General features: G+C 57.5%; 1 long non-coding RNA gene across 1 annotated transcript; it reads left to right on the plus strand.

Moving 5' to 3' along the window:
- The first annotated feature begins 604 nt into the window (after positions 1–604).
- LOC131573217 (uncharacterized) lies at positions 605–15,401 on the plus strand. The gene is made up of 3 exons (XR_009276145.1): positions 605–694; positions 14,620–14,673; positions 15,230–15,401. It is a non-coding gene; the product is annotated as an uncharacterized LOC131573217 (long non-coding RNA).
- Positions 15,402–15,730: the final 329 nt, after the last annotated feature.

Here is a 15,730-nt window from a genome sequence, read left to right on the forward strand (position 1 = left end):
CCCGGCCACCGGTGACACCGGGGGGAGCTGGGGGCGTCTGGGGGGGTCTGGGGGTTTTGGGGGGTCTCTGGGGGTTTTGGGGGGTCTCTGGGGAACTCTGGGGGTTTTGGGGGGTCTCTGGGGGTCTCTGGGGGTTTTGGGGGGTCTCTGGGGGTCTCAGGGGGTCTCTGGGGGTTTTGGGGGGTCTCTGGGGGTCTCAGGGGGTCTCAGGGGGTTTTGGGGGGGTCTCAGGGGGTCTCTGGGGGTCTCAGGGGGATTTGGGGGTTCCCAGGGGGTCTCAGGGGGTTTTGGGGGGGTCTCAGGGGGTTTTGGGGGGGTCTCAGCTCTCCCCTCCCCCCCAGGAGCTGCTCCCCTCCGTGGGGCTCTCGGCCTCCTCCTCCCCCTCCCTGCTGCGCCCCCCCGGCCCCCCCGGCGAGGGGCTGAGGGGAGGGGGCTGCAGTGTCCCCTTCTGGCCAGGTACGGGACCCCTGAGACCCCCCAAAACCTCCCCAGGACCCCCCAAAACCTCCCCAGGGCCCCCAAAACCCCCCAGGACCCCCAAAACCTCCTCTGGGACCTCCCAAAACCCCCCCAAATCCCCCTGAGACCCCCAAAATCCCCCCATGGGGTGAGGACGAGCCCACCCTGGAGCAGCTCCGGACCCCCCAGCCCGGGGAGGGGGAGGAAGAGGAGGAGGACGTGGATTTTGAGACAGGTACAGACCCCTCCCCAAATTCCACAGACCCCTCCCCAAATTCCAGTCACCCCTCCCCAAATTCCTGAGACCCCCCAAATTCCACAGACCCCTCCCCAAATCCCTGAGACCCCTCCCCAAATTCCTGAGACCCCTCCCCACATTCCAGAGACCCCTCCCCAAATTCCAGAGACCCCTCCCCAAATTCCTGAGATCTTCCCCAAATTCCTGAGTCCCCTCCCCAAATTCCAGAGACCCCTCCCCAAATTCTTGAGACCCTCCCCAAATTCCTGGAGACCCCTCCCCAAATTCCAGACACCCCTCCCCAAATTCCTGAGATCTTCCCCAAATTCCTGAGTCCCCTCCCCAAATTCCAGAGACCCCTCCCCAAATTCTTGAGACCCTCCCCAAATTCCTGAGACCCCTCCCCAAATTCCAGAGACCCCTCCCCAAATTCCTGAGACCCCTCCCCAAATCCCTGAGACCCCTCCCCAAATTCCTGAGACCCCTCCCCAAATTCCACTCACCCCTCCCCAAATTCCTGAGACCCCTCCCCAAATTCCTGGGATCCCTCCCCAAATTCCAGAGACCCCCCAAATTCCACAGACCCCTCCCCAAATTCCTGAGACCCCTCACCAAACCCCTGAGACCCCTCCCCAAATTCCAGAGTCCCCTCCCCAAATTCCAGAGACCCCTCCCCAAATTCCAGAGACCCTTCCCTAAATTCCACAGACCCCTCCCCAAATCCTTGGAGACCCCTCCCCAAATTCCTGAGATCCCCCGAAATGCCAGCGACGCTCCCGAAATTCCTGAGACCCCCCCAAATTCCTGAGACCCCTCCCCAAATTCCAGAGACCCCTCCCCAAATTCCAGAGACCCTCCCCAAATTCCTGAGACCCCTCCCCAAATTCCTGAGACTCCCCCAAATTCCAGAGACCCCTCCCCAAATTCCAGAGACCCTTCCCCAAATTCCACAGACCCCTCCCCAAATTCCTGAGATCCCTCCCCAACTTCCACAGACCCCTCCCCAAATTCCAGAGACCCCCCCAAATTCCAGAGACCCCTCCCCAAATTCCAGAGACCCCTCCCCAAATTCCTGAGACCCTCCCCAAATTCCACAGACCCCTCCCCAAATTCTTGGAGACCCCTCCCAAAATTCCTGAGACCCCTCCCCAAATTCCAGAGACCCCTCCCCAAATTCCTGAGACCCCCCCAAATTCCAGAGACCCCTCCCCAAATTCCTGAGACCCCTCCCCAAATTCCACAGACCCCTCCCCAAATTCCACAGACCCCTCCCCAAATTCCTGAGACCCCTCCCCAAATTCCAGAGACCCCTCCCCAAATTCCAGAGACCCCTCCCCAAATTCCAGAGACCCCTCCCCAAATTCCTGAGACCCCTCCCCAAATTCCACAGACCCCTCCCCAAATTCCAGAGACCCTTCCCCAAATTCCACAGACCCCTCCCCAAATTCCTGAGACCCCTCCCCAAATTCCAGAGACCCCTCCCCAAATTCCACAGACCCCTCCCCAAATTCCAGAGACCCCTCCCCAAATTCCTGAGACCCCTCCCCAAATTCCACAGACCCCTCCCCAAATTCTTGGAGACCCCTCCCCAAATTCCTGAGACCCCCCCCCAAATTCCAGAGACCCCTCCCCAAATTCCTGAGACCCCTCCCCAAATTCCACAGACCCTTCCCCAAATTCCAGAGACCCTTCCCCAAATTCCACAGACCCCTCCCAAAATTCCTGAGACCCCTCCCCAAATTCCAGAGACCCCTCCCCAAATTCCTGAGACCCTGCCCAAATCCCTGAGACCCCTCCCCAAATTCCTGAGACCCCTCCCCAAATTCCAGAGACCCCTCCCCAAATTCCTGAGACCCCTCCCCAAATTCCTGAGACCCCTCCCCAAATTCCAGAGACCCCTCCCCAAATTCCTGAGACCCCTCCCCAAATTCTTGAGACCCCCCCCAAATTCCTGAGACCCCCCCCAAATTCCACAGACCCCTCCCCAAATTCCTGAGACCCCTCCCCAAATTCCAGAGACCCCTCCCCAAATTCCTGGGTTCCCTCCCCAAATTCCTGAGACCCCTCCCCAAATTCCACAGACCCCTCCCCAAATTCCAAAAGCCCCTCCCCAAATTCTTGGAGACCCCTCCCCAAATTCCACAGACCCCTCCCCAAATTCCTGAGACCCCTCCCCAAATTCCAGAGACCCCTCCCCAAATTCCAGAGACCCCTCCCCAAATTCCAGAGACCCTTCCCCAAATTCCACAGACCCCTCCCCAAATCCCTGAGACCCCACCCCAAATTCCTGAGACCCCTCCCCAAATTCCTGGGATCCCTCCCCAAATTCCTGAGACCCTCCCCAAATTCCAGAGACCCCTCCCCAAATTCCACAGACCCCTCCCCAAATTCCTGAGACCCCTCCCCAAATTCCTGAGACCCCTCACCAAATCCCTGAGACCCCTCCCCAAATTCCAGAGTCCCCTCCCCAAATTCCAGAGACCCCTCCCCAAATTCCAGAGACCCCTCCCCAAATTCCACAGACCCCTCCCCAAATTCCACAGACCCCTCCCCAAATTCTTGGAGACCCCTCCCAAAATTCCTGAGACCCCTCCCCAAATTCCACAGACCCCTCCCCAAATTCCTGAGACCCCTCCCCAAATTCCAGAGACCCCTCCCCAAATTCCAGAGATCCCTCCCCAAATTCCACAGACCCCTCCCCAAATTCCTGAGACCCCTCCCCAAATTCCAGAGACCCCTCCCCAAATTCCTGAGACCCCTCCCCAAATTCCAGAGACCCCTCCCCAAATTCCTGAGACCCTTCCCCAAATTCCACAGACCCCTCCCCAAATTCTACAGACCCCTCCCCAAATTCCAGAGACCCCTCCCCAAATTCCACAGACCCCTCCCCAAATTCTTGGAGACCCCTCCCCAAATTCCTGAGACCCCTCCCCAAATTCCTGAGACCCCTCCCCAAATTCCACAGACCCCTCCCCAAATTCCAGAGACCCCTCCCCAAATTCCTGAGACCCCTCCCCAAATTCCACAGACCCCTCCCCAAATTCCACAGACCCCTCCCCAAATTCTTGGAGACCCCTCCCCAAGTTCCTGAGACCCCTCCCCAAATCCCTGAGACCCCTCCCCAAATTCCTGAGACCCCTCCCCAAATTCCAGAGACCCCTCCCCAAATTCCTGAGACCCCTCCCCAAATTCCAGAGACCCCTCCCCAAATCCCTGAGACCCCTCCCCAAATTCCTGAGACCCCCCCCAAATTCCTGAGACCCTTCCCCAAATTCCTGAGACCCCTCCCCAAATTGCTGAGACCCCTCCCCAAATTCCACAGACCCCTCCCCAAATTCCACAGACCCCTCCCCAAATTCTTGGAGACCCCTCCCCAAATTCCTGAGACCCCTCCCCAAATTCCTGAGACCCCTCCCCAAATTCCAGAGACCCCTCCCCAAATTCCTGAGACCCCTCCCCAAATTCCTGAAACCCCTCCACAAATTCCTGAGACCCCTCCCCAAATTCCACAGACCCCTCCCCAAATTCCAGAGACCCCTCCCCAAATTCCTGAGACCCCTCCCCAAATTCTTGAGACCCTCCCCAAATTCCTGAGACCCCCCCCAAATTCCACAGACCCCTCCCCAAATTCCTGAGACCCCTCCCCAAATTCCTGAGATCCCCCCAAATGCCAGTGACGCTCCCCAAATTCCAGAGACCCCTCCCCAAATTCCTGAGACCCTTCCCCAAATTCCACAGACCCCCCCAAATTCCAGAGATCCTCCCCAAATTCCACAGACCCCTCCCCAAATTCCAGAGACCCTCCCCAAATCCCTGAGACCCCTCCCCAAATTCCTGAGACCCTCCCCAAATTCCTGAGACCCTCCCCAAATTCCACAGACCCCTCCCCTAATTCTTGGAGACCCCTCCCCAAATTCCTGAGACCCCCCCCAAATTCCTGAGACCCTTCCCCAAATTCCTGAGACCCCTCCCCAAATTCTTGGAGACCCCTCCCCAAATTCCTGAGACCCCTCCCCAAATTCCTGAGATCCCCCCAAATGCCAGCGACGCTCCCCAAATTCCAGAGACCCCTCCCCAAATTCCAGTGACCCCTCCCCAAATTCCTGAGACCCCTCCCCAAATTCCAGAGACCCCTCCCCAAATTCCTGAGACCCCTCCCTAAATTCCTGGAGACCCCTCCCCAAATTCCACAGACTCCTCCCCAAATTCCTGAGACCTCTCCCCAAATTCCACAGACCCCTCCCCAAATTCCTGAGACCCCCCCAAAATTTCTGAGTCCCCCCCAAATTCCTGGAGACCCCTCCCCAAATTCCTGAGACCCCTCCCCAAATTCCTGAGATCCCTCCCCAACTTCCACAGACCCCTCCCCAAATTCCAGAGACCCCTCCCCAAATTCCTGGGACCCCTCCCCAAATTCCAGAGACCCCTCCCCAAATTCCAGAGACCCCTCCCCAAATTCCTGAGACCCCTCTCCAAATTCCTGAGACCCCTCCCCAAATTCCTGAGACCCCTCCCCAAATTCCAAAGACCCCTCCCCAAATTCCAGAGACCCCTCCCCAAATTCCTGGAGACCCCTCCCCAAATTCCTGAGACCCCTCCCCAAATTCCTGAGACCCCCCAAATTCCTGAGACCCTCCCCAAATTCCTGAGACCCCTCCCCAAATTCCTGAGACCCCTCCCCAAATTCTTGAGACCCTCCCCAAATTCCTGGAGACCCCTCCCCAAATTCCTGAGACCCCTCCCCAAATTCCTGAGACCCTCCCCAAATTCCAGAGACCCCTCCCCAAATTCCACAGACCCCTCCCCAAATTCCAGAGACCCTCCCCAAATTCCTGAGACCCCCCCAAATTCCTGAGACCCCTCCCCAAATTCCTGAGACCCCTCCCCAAATTCCAGAGATTCCCCCGAATTCCTGAGACCCCTCCCCAAATTCCAGAGACCCCTCCCCAAATTCCAGAGACCCCTCCCCAAATTCCACAGACCCCTCCCCAAATTCCTGAGACCCCCCCAAATTCCAGAGACCCCTCCCCAAATTCCTGAGACCCCTCCCCAAATTCCTGAGATCCTTCCCCAACTTCCACAGACCCCTCCCCAAATTCCAGAGACCCCTCCCCAAATTCCTGAGACCCCTCCCCAAATTCCAGAGATTCCCCCAAATTCCAGAGACCCCTCCCCAAATTCCACAGACCCCTCCTCAAATTCCAGAGATTCCCCCAAATTCCAGAGACCCCTCCCCAAATTCCACAGACCCCTCCCCAAATTCCAGAGACCCCTCCCCAAATTCCTGTGACCCCTCCCCAAATTCCAGAGACCCCTCCCCAAATTCCTGAGACCCTCCCCAAATTCCACAGACCCCTCCCCAAATTCCTGGAGACCCCTCCCCAAATTCCTGAGACCCCTCCCCAAATTCCAGAGACCCCTCCCCAAATTCCACAGACCCCTCCCCAAATTCCTGAGACCCCTCCCTAAATTCCTGAGACCCCCCCAAATTCCAGAGACCCCTCCCCAAATTCCTGAGACCCTTCCCCAAATTCCAGAGACCCCTCCCCAAATTCCAGAGACCCCTCCCCAAATTCCTGAGACCCCCCCAAATTCCTGAGGCCCCTCCCCAATTTCCTGAGACCCCTCCCCAAATTCCTGAGAGCCCTCCCCAATTCCAGAGACCCCTCCCCAAATTCCTGGAGACCCCTCCCCAAATTCCAGAGACCCCTCCCCAAATTCCAGAGACCCCTCCCCAAATTCCTGGGACCCCTCCCCAAATTCCAGAGACCCCTCCCCAAATTCCACAGACCCCTCCCAAAATTCCACAGACCCCTCCCCAAATCCCTGAGACCCCTCCCCAAATTCCTGAGACCCCCCCAAATTCCTGGAGACCCCTCCCCAAATTCCTGAGACCCCTCCCCAAATTCCTGAGACCCCTCCCCAAATTCCTGAGATTTTCCCCAAATTCCACAGACCCCTCCCCAAATTCTAGAGACCCCTCCCCAAATTCCTGAGACCCCTCCCCAAATTCCACAGACGCCCCCATATTCCAGAGACCCCTCCCCAAATTCCACTGACCCCTCCCCAAATTCCAGAGACCCCTCCCCAAATTCCTGAGACCCCTCCCCAAATTCCACAGACGCCCCCAAATTCCAGAGACCCCTCCCCAACTTCCAGAGACCCCTCCACAAATTCGTGAGACCCCTCCCCAAATTCCAGAGATTCCTCCCCAAATTCCTGAGACCCCTCCCCAAATTCCACAGACCCCTCCCCAAATTCCTGAGACCCCTCCCCAAATTCCACAGACCCCTCCCCAAATTCCTGGACACCCCTCCCCAAATTCCTGAGACCCCTCCCCAAATTCTTGAGACCCTCCCCAAATTCCTGAGACCCCTCCCCAAATTCCTGAGACCCCTCCCCAAATTCCACAGACCCCTCCCCAAATTCCTGAGACCCCTCCCCAAATTCCTGAGACCCCTCCCCAAATTCCAGAGACCCCTCCCCAAATTCCTGAGACTCCCCCAAATTCCTGAGATTTTCCCCAAATTCCACAGACCCCTCACTAAATTGCTGAGACCCCTCCCCAAATTGCAGAGACCCCTCCCCAAATTCCAGAGACCCCTCCCCAAATTCCACAGACCCCTCTTCAAATTCCTGAGACCCCTCCCCAAATTCCACAGACCCCTCCCCAAATTCATGAGACCCCTCCCCAAATTCCTGGAGACCCGTCCCCAAATTCCACAGACCCCTCCCCAAATTCCTGAGACCCTCCCCAAATTCTTGAGACCCTCCCCAAATTCCTGAGACCCCTCCCCAAATTCCTGAGACCCCTCCCCAAATTCCACAGACCCCTCCCCAAATTCCTGAGACCCCTACCCAAATTCCACAGACCCCTCCCCAAATTCCAGAGACCCCTCCCCAAATTCCTGAGACCCCCCCAAATTCCACAGACCCCTCCCCAAATTTCTGAGACCCCTCCCCAAATTCCACAGACCCCTCCCCAAATTCCAGAGACCCCTCCCCAAATTCCTGAGATTTTCCCCTAATTCCACAGACCCCTCCCCAAATTCCTGAGACCCCCCCAAATTCCTGAGACCCCTCCCCAAATTCCACAAACCCCTCCCCAAATTCCTGAGACCCCTCCCCAAATTCCAGAGACCCCTCCCCTAATTCTTGAGACCCTCCCAAAATTCCAGAGACCCCTCCCCAAATTCCAGAGACCCCTCCCCAAATTCCAGAGACCCCTCCCCAAATTCCACAGACCCCTCCCCAAATTCCAGAGACCCCTCCCCAAATTCCAGAGACCCCTCCCGAAATTCTTGAGACCCTCCCCGAATTCTTGAGACCCCTCCCCAAATTCCTGAGACCCCTCCCCAAATTCCAGAGACCCCTCCCGAAATTCTTGAGACCCTCCCCGAATTCCTGAGACCCCTCCCCAAATTCCTGAGACCCCTCCCCAAATTTCACAGACCCCTCCCCAAATTCCAGAGACCCCTCCCCAAATTCCTGAGACCCCCGCAAATTCCTGAGACCCCTCCCCAAATTCCACAACCCCCCCCAAATTCCTGAGACCCCTCCCCAAATTCCAGAGACCCCTCCCCAAATTCCAGAGATCCCTCCCCAAATTCTTGAGACCCTCCCAAAATTCCAGAGACCCCTCCCCAAATTCCACAGATCCCTCCCCAAATTCCTGGAGACCCCTCCCCAAATTCCTGAGACCCCTCCCCAAATTCCAGACTCCTCCCCAAATTCCTGAGACCCTCAAATTCCTGAGACCCCTCCCCAAATTCCTGAGATTTTCCCCTAATTCCACAGACCCCTCCCCAAATTCCTGAGACCCCCCCAAATTCCTGAGACCCCTCCCCAAATTCCACAAACCCCTCCCCAAATTCCTGAGACCCCTCCCCAAATTCCAGAGACCCCTCCCCTAATTCTTGAGACCCTCCCAAAATTCCAGAGACCCCTCCCCAAATTCCAGAGACCCCTCCCCAAATTCCAGAGACCCCTCCCCAAATTCCTGAGACCCCTCCCCAAATTCCAGAGACCCCTCCCCAAATTCCAGAGACCCCTCCCGAAATTCTTGAGACCCTCCCCGAATTCTTGAGACCCCTCCCCAAATTCCTGAGACCCCTCCCCAAATTCCAGAGACCCCTCCCGAAATTCTTGAGACCCTCCCCGAATTCCTGAGACCCCTCCCCAAATTCCTGAGACCCCTCCCCAAATTTCACAGACCCCTCCCCAAATTCCAGAGACCCCTCCCCAAATTCCTGAGACCCCCGCAAATTCCTGAGACCCCTCCCCAAATTCCACAACCCCCCCCAAATTCCTGAGACCCCTCCCCAAATTCCAGAGACCCCTCCCCAAATTCCAGAGATCCCTCCCCAAATTCTTGAGACCCTCCCAAAATTCCAGAGACCCCTCCCCAAATTCCACAGATCCCTCCCCAAATTCCTGGAGACCCCTCCCCAAATTCCTGAGACCCCTCCCCAAATTCCAGACTCCTCCCCAAATTCCTGAGACCCTCAAATTCCTGAGACCCCTCCCCAAATTCCACAGACCCCTCCCCATATTCCTGAGACCCCTCCCCAAATTCCACAGACCCCTCCCCAAATTCCTGAGACCCCTCCCCAAATTCCACAGACGCCCCCAAATTCCAGAGACCCCTCCCCAACTTCCAGAGACCCCTCCACAAATTCGTGAGACCCCTCCCCAAATTCCAGAGATTCCTCCCCAAATTCCTGAGACCCCTCCCCAAATTCCACAGACCCCTCCCCAAATTCCTGAGACCCCTCCCCAAATTCCACAGACCCCTCCCCAAATTCCTGGACACCCCTCCCCAAATTCCTGAGACCCCTCCCCAAATTCTTGAGACCCTCCCCAAATTCCTGAGACCCCTCCCCAAATTCCTGAGACCCCTCCCCAAATTCCACAGACCCCTCCCCAAATTCCTGAGACCCCTCCCCAAATTCCTGAGACCCCTCCCCAAATTCCAGAGACCCCTCCCCAAATTCCTGAGACTCCCCCAAATTCCTGAGATTTTCCCCAAATTCCACAGACCCCTCACTAAATTGCTGAGACCCCTCCCCAAATTGCAGAGACCCCTCCCCAAATTCCAGAGACCCCTCCCCAAATTCCTGAGACCCCTCTTCAAATTCCTGAAACCCTCCCCAAATTCCTGGAGACCCCTCCCCGAATTCCAGAGACCCCTCCCCAAATTCCTGAGACCCCTCCCCAAATTCCACAGACCCCTCCCCAAATTCCAGAGACCCCTCCCCAAATTCCACAGACCCCTCTTCAAATTCCTGAGACCCCTCCCCAAATTCCACAGACCCCTCCCCAAATTCATGAGACCCCTCCCCAAATTCCTGGAGACCCGTCCCCAAATTCCACAGACCCCTCCCCAAATTCCTGAGACCCTCCCCAAATTCTTGAGACCCCTCCCCAAATTCCACAGACCCCTCCCCAAATTCCTGAGACCCCTCCCCAAATTCCTGAGACCCCTCCCCAAATTCCACAGACCCCTCCCCAAATTCCTGAGACCCCTACCCAAATTCCACAGACCCCTCCCCAAATTCCAGAGACCCCTCCCCAAATTCCTGAGACCCCCCCAAATTCCACAGACCCCTCCCCAAATTTCTGAGACCCCTCCCCAAATTCCACAGACCCCTCCCCAAATTCCAGAGACCCCTCCCCAAATTCCTGAGATTTTCCCCTAATTCCACAGACCCCTCCCCAAATTCCTGAGACCCCCCCAAATTCCTGAGACCCCTCCCCAAATTCCACAAACCCCTCCCCAAATTCCTGAGACCCCTCCCCAAATTCCAGAGACCCCTCCCCTAATTCTTGAGACCCTCCCAAAATTCCAGAGACCCCTCCCCAAATTCCAGAGACCCCTCCCCAAATTCCAGAGACCCCTCCCCAAATTCCTGAGACCCCTCCCCAAATTCCAGAGACCCCTCCCCAAATTCCAGAGACCCCTCCCGAAATTCTTGAGACCCTCCCCGAATTCTTGAGACCCCTCCCCAAATTCCTGAGACCCCTCCCCAAATTCCAGAGACCCCTCCCGAAATTCTTGAGACCCTCCCCGAATTCCTGAGACCCCTCCCCAAATTCCTGAGACCCCTCCCCAAATTTCACAGACCCCTCCCCAAATTCCAGAGACCCCTCCCCAAATTCCTGAGACCCCCGCAAATTCCTGAGACCCCTCCCCAAATTCCACAACCCCCCCCAAATTCCTGAGACCCCTCCCCAAATTCCAGAGACCCCTCCCCAAATTCCAGAGATCCCTCCCCAAATTCTTGAGACCCTCCCAAAATTCCAGAGACCCCTCCCCAAATTCCACAGATCCCTCCCCAAATTCCTGGAGACCCCTCCCCAAATTCCTGAGACCCCTCCCCAAATTCCAGACTCCTCCCCAAATTCCTGAGACCCTCAAATTCCTGAGACCCCTCCCCAAATTCCACAGACCCCTCCCCATATTCCTGAGACCCCTCCCCAAATTCCACAGACCCCTCCCCAAATTCCTGAGACCCCTCCCCAAATTCCTGAAACCCTCCCCAAATTCCTGGAGACCCCTCCCCGAATTCCAGAGACCCCTCCCCAAATTCCTGAGACCCCTCCCCAAATTCCTGAGACCCTCCCCAAATTCCACAGACCCCTCCCCAAATTCCTGAGACCCCTCCCCAAATTCCTGAGACCCCTCCCCAAATTCCACAGACCCCTCCCCAAATTCCTGAGACCCCCCCCAAATTCCACAGACCCCTCCCCAAATTCCGGAGACCCCTCCCCAAACTCCACAGACCCCTCCCCAAATTCCTGAGACCCTCCCCAAATTCCACAGACCCCTCCCCAAATTCCTGAGACCCCTCCCCAAATTCCTGAGACCCCTCCCCAAATTCCTGAGATCCCTCCCCAAATTTCAGAGACCCTTCCCCAAATTCCAGAGACCCCTCCCCAAATTCCACAGACCCCTCCCCAAATTCCACAGACCCCTCCCCAAATTCCTGAGACCCCTCCCCAAATTCCAGACTCCTCCCCAAATTCCTGAGACCCTCAAATTCCTGAGACCCCTCCCCAAATTCCACAGACCCCTCCCCATATTCCTGAGACCCCTCCCCAAATTCCACAGACCCCTCCCCATATTCCTGAGACCCCTCCCCAAATTCCAGAGACCCCTCTCAAATTCCTGAGACCCCTCCCCAAATTCCTGAGACCTTTCCCCAAATTCCTGAGACCCCTCCCCAATTCCACAGACCCCTCCCCAAATTCCTGAGACCCCACCAAATTCCTGAGACCCCTCCCCAAATTCCTGAGATTTTCCCCAAATTCCACAGACCCCTCCCCAAATTCCAGAGACCCCTCCCCAAATTCCTGAGACCCCTCCCCAAATTCCTGAAACCCTCCCCAAATTCCTGGAGACCCCTCCCCGAATTCCAGAGACCCCTCCCCAAATTCCTGAGACCCCTCCCCAAATTCCTGAGACCCTCCCCAAATTCCACAGACCCCTCCCCAAATTCCAGAGACCCCTCCCCAAATTCCACAGACCCCTCCCCAAATTCCTGAGACCCCTCCCCAAATTCCACAGACCCCTCCCCAAATTCCTGAGACCCCCCCCAAATTCCACAGACCCCTCCCCAAATTCCTGAGACCCCCCCAAATTCCTGAGACCCCTCCCCAAATTCCACAAACCCCTCCCCAAATTCCTGAGACCCCTCCCCAAATTCCAGAGACCCCTCCCCTAATTCTTGAGACCCTCCCAAAATTCCAGAGACCCCTCCCCAAATTCCAGAGACCCCTCCCCAAATTCCTGAGACCCCCGCAAATTCCACAGACCCCTCCCCAAATTTCTGAGACCCCTCCCCAAATTCGACAGACCCCTCCCCAAATTCCAGAGACCCCTCCCCAAATTCCTGAGATTTTCCCCTAATTCCACAGACCCCTCCCCAAATTCCAGAGACCCCTCCCCAAATTCCACAGACCCCTCCCCAAATTCCTGAAACCCCTCCCCAACTTCCAGAGACCCCTCCCCAAATTCCTGAGATCCCTCCCCAAATTTCAGAGACCCTTCCCCAAATTCCAGAGACCCCTCCCCAAATTCCACAGACCCCTCCCCAAATTCCACAGACCCCTCCCCAAATTCCTGAGACCCCTCCCCAAATTCCAGACTCCTCTCCAAATTCCTGAGACCCTCAAATTCCTGAGACCCCTCCCCAAATTCCACAGACCCCTCCCCATATTCCTGAGACCCCTCCCCAAATTCCACAGACCCCTCCCCATATTCCTGAGACCCCTCCCCAAATTCCAGAGACCCCTCTCAAATTCCTGAGACCCCTCCCCAAATTCCAGAGACCCCTCCCCAAATTCCTGAGACCCCTCCCCAATTCCACAGACCCCTCCCCAAATTCCTGAGACCCCACCAAATTCCTGAGACCCCTCCCCAAATTCCTGAGATTTTCCCCAAATTCCACAGACCCCTCCCCAAATTCCTGAAACCCTCCCCAAATTCCTGGAGACCCCTCCCCGAATTCCAGAGACCCCTCCCCAAATTCCTGAGACCCCTCCCCAAATTCCACAGACCCCTCCCCAAATTCCGGAGACCCCCCCAAATTCCGGAGACCCCACCCCAAATTCCTGAGACCCCTCCCCAAATTTCTAAGACCCCCCCAAATTCCTGAGACCCCTCCCCAAATTCCTGAGACCCCTCCCCAAATTCCAGAGACCCCTCCCTATTTCTTGAGACCCTTCCCCAAATTCCACAGACCCCTCCCCAAATTCCTGAGACCCCTCCCCAAATTCCACAGACCCCTCCCCAAATTCCTGAGACCCTCCCCAACTTCCACAGACCCCTCCCCAAATTCTTGGAGACCCCTCCCCAAATTCCAGAGACCCCTCCCCAAATTCCTGAGACCCCTCCCCAAATTCCTGAGACCCCCCCAAATTCCAGAGACCCCTCCCCAAATTCCATAGACTTTCCCCAAGTTCCTGAGACCCCTCCCCAAATTCCAGAGACCCCTCCCCAAATTCCTGAGACCCCTCCCCAAATTCCTGAGATCCCTCCCCAACTTCCACAGACCCCTCCCCATATTCCTGAGACCCCTCCCCAAATTCCTGAGACCCCCCAAATTCCAGAGACCCCTCCCCAAATTCCAGAGACCCTCCCCAAATTCCAGAGACCCCTCCCCAAATTCCAGAGACCCCCCCAAATTTTTGAGACCCCTCCCCAAATTCCTGAGACTTTCCCCAAATTCCTGAGACCCCTCCCCAAATTCCAGAGACCCCTCCCCAAATTCCAGAGACCCCTCCCCAAATTCCAGACACCCCTCCCCAAATTCTTGAGACCCTCCCCAAATTCCTGGAGACCCCTCCCCAAATTCCTGAGACCCCTCCCCAAATTCCTGGAGACCTCTCCCCAAATTCCACAGACCCCTCCCCAAATTCCAGAGACCCCTCCCAAAATTCTTGAGACCCTCCCCAAATTCCTGAGACCCCTCCCCAAATTCCAGAGACCCCTCCCCAAATTCCTGAGACCCCCCCCAACTTCCACAGACCCCTCCCCAAATTCCACAGACCCCTCCCCAAATTCCAGAGACCCCTCCCAAAATTCCTGAGACCCTCCCCAAATTCCTGAGACCCCTCCCCAAATTCCAGAGACCCCTCCCCAAATTCCTGAGACCCCCCCCAACTTCCACAGACCCCTCCCCAAATTCCTGAGATCTTCCCCAAATTCCTGAGTCCCCTCCCCAAATTCCAGAGTCCCCTCCCGAAATTCCTGAGACCTCTCCCCAAATTCCTGAGACCCCTCCCCAAATTCCAGAGACCCCTCCCCAAATTCCTGAGACCCCTCCCCAAATTCCGGGGAGCCCCTCCCGCACCCTGGGGAGCCCCTCCCCCTTATTTTTGGGGTTCTGGGGGGGGTCTCACCCGCTCCCCTCCCCCCCCAGAGCTGCTGACGACCCCCCCCGGGATGAAACGGGGGGTGCAGTTCCAGCCCCGAGGTAGGGGAGGGGTCTGGGGGGCTTTTTGGGAGGGGGCTTTGGGCTCTGGGGGGGCTTTGAGGGGTATTTGGGGTCTGGGGGAGTTTTGGGGGGTTTTGGGTTGGGGTTTGGGGGATTTTTGGGGGGTCTTTTTGAGGGGGCTTTGTGGTCTGGGGGTTTTTTTGGAGGGATTTTGGTGTCTGGGGGGACTTTGAGGGGGTCTCGGGGATTTTGGGGAGGGGTCTTGGGGGGCTTTGAGTGGGTGTTGGGGGGGTTTTGGGATCTGGGGGGTTTTGGGGAGGGGTCTTTGGGATCTGGGGGGTTTTGGGGAGGGGTCTTTGGGGTCTTGGGGGTCTTTGGGGGGAGTTTGGGGGGGATTTGGGGTCTGGGGGAGTTTTGGGGTGGGTTTGGGGGGGCTTTTAGGGGAGATTTGGGGTCTGGGGGTCTTTTGGGGGTGTCTTTTGGGTCTGGGGGGGTCCCTGGGGGTTTTTATCCCCTCTGGGGGGGCAGATTTGGGGGTCTCGGGGTCGTTTCACCCCCCCACACCCCCCCACAAACGCCCCCTCCCCATTTCCAGCCTCGGGGGGGTCTCTGTCCCTGTCGGGGCTCCTGGAGACCCTCGAGCCCCTGGAGCTGGGGGGGGGTCCCGGCCCAGCCCGGGGGTCTCCCCCACCCCCCCCGGGAGGAATTGGGGAGGGGTCTGCGCCCCCCCCGACCCCCCCGCGGCGCTCGGACAGCCTGGAGGAGCTGCTGGGGCAGGTGGGAAATGTGGGGAGGGGGCTTGGGGGGGGTTCAGAGACCCCTCCCCACATTCCCACCCCCCTCAGCAGCAGAATGGGGAGGGGTCTCCTCCCCCAGTGCCCCCCCCAGAGCCCCCCGAGGAGGTTTTGAGGTTTTTTCCTCCCCCGACGCCGCCACCCCCGTGGAGGGGTTTGAGGAGCTGCTGCCGGACCCCGCCCACAGGGTGGGATTTGGGGGGTCCTGGGGGGGATTTGGGGGGTCTTGGGGGGGATTTGGGGGGTCCTGGGGGGATTTGGGGGGTCCTGGGGGGGCCCTGGGGGGTCTTGAGGGGGCTTGG

This window comes from Poecile atricapillus, chromosome 1, assembly GCF_030490865.1.
Source record: "Poecile atricapillus isolate bPoeAtr1 chromosome 1, bPoeAtr1.hap1, whole genome shotgun sequence".
Taxonomy (NCBI): Eukaryota; Metazoa; Chordata; class Aves; order Passeriformes; family Paridae; genus Poecile; species Poecile atricapillus.